Source organism: Copidosoma floridanum, unplaced genomic scaffold (assembly GCF_036245765.1).
Source record: "Copidosoma floridanum isolate Cflo_tuat_1 unplaced genomic scaffold, Cflo_Japanese_pri ptg000007l, whole genome shotgun sequence".
Taxonomy (NCBI): domain Eukaryota; kingdom Metazoa; phylum Arthropoda; class Insecta; order Hymenoptera; family Encyrtidae; genus Copidosoma; species Copidosoma floridanum.
The window spans coordinates 13321004-13322121 of NW_028321884.1; the positions used below are offsets into that span (position 1 = coordinate 13321004).

Sequence of the window (1118 nt, forward strand, 5' to 3'; positions counted from 1 at the left end):
TTGACAAATCGATTGCGCGTAAAAAAATTAACAAAATTAGCCCCGAATGGTCAACGCGCAAACGAAATTGTTAAAATAATGGATTAAAACAGTTCGGGTGCCGTTGTATTGGAAACACGCGTCAAACAACGTCAAATGATGATTTTTTCCTGACCACATACACATAAATTGATAGATTTTTTTTACGCGCAATCAGCACCCGATGGTCTTTTTTACGCACAATCGTTTTTTGGCGTGCAATCATAAAAAAACCGATACACCCCGCGGACTACTTCGAACCTTACCTAACCCAACCTCGAATCAAAACAAACGTATTCGTACGGGTCTGCTTCTGCTTCGTGCTACAGTATATACTTCCACAATCAAGTGTAAAAGTGAAATTTAGTGTCAAGAAGCACATATTTGCAATGTTTAATTGACAAGCGTGTGCCTTTACAAGTGTTTTAGTCGTGTGCAGTTGATATAATGGAACTAGCCATGAACTATGCCAGCACAGTCTTGATTAAAACATTCCTGCAGAGTTTTGTTTAAACATCTTTGGAACAATAGAGTATTTAAAGGCATCCTAATGAGGTTTCTACTCAAGTCTCGTCATGGAATCTTGACACGCAGTGAGTGTAAAGCTGATATATAACATCAAACAAGTCAAATTTTTTTGTGTAATTTGTTTCATTTATCGTAGGCCATTATCTGATCACACATCAAGGTTGCAAGGCTACACTTTGTAACGGTACGGGTCATGTAATTTATTGGTTTTTGTGCATTTTCTTTGTCTGAAAGTCTTGACTCCTTATTCTATTTCACTTCTCAAGAGAGTCTGGTGTATAAAGCATCATGGTTGATGTAAGATCTTGCTCCTTTTGCATGTCATCGTTGGCTGTAGTAATAAGCCTACTGTGTCATCAGAACTGAAGCCACTACATCTAGTAAGTAATTCATCCTTACACTAACTCTTACTACTTTTTCCATTGGCTTGTTTGATTATATTTAATTAAATTTTTTTTTTCAGACAATGAAATACTTTACCTTGGCATGTTAATCATGTTTTTCACAGCTTTGGTGACTTCTTCACTCAAACAAGGATTTTAGTACATATATGTGTCGTATTGAGTATGAAC

At 36.4% G+C, this 1118-nt stretch overlaps 1 long non-coding RNA gene across 1 annotated transcript; it reads left to right on the forward strand.

Annotated features, from left to right (window-relative positions):
* Positions 1-409: 409 nt before the first annotated feature.
* LOC149375406 (uncharacterized) lies at positions 410-900 on the forward strand. The gene is made up of 3 exons (XR_016292850.1): positions 410-611; positions 683-730; positions 813-900. It is a non-coding gene; the product is annotated as an uncharacterized LOC149375406 (long non-coding RNA).
* The last annotated feature ends 218 nt before the right edge of the window (positions 901-1118 follow it).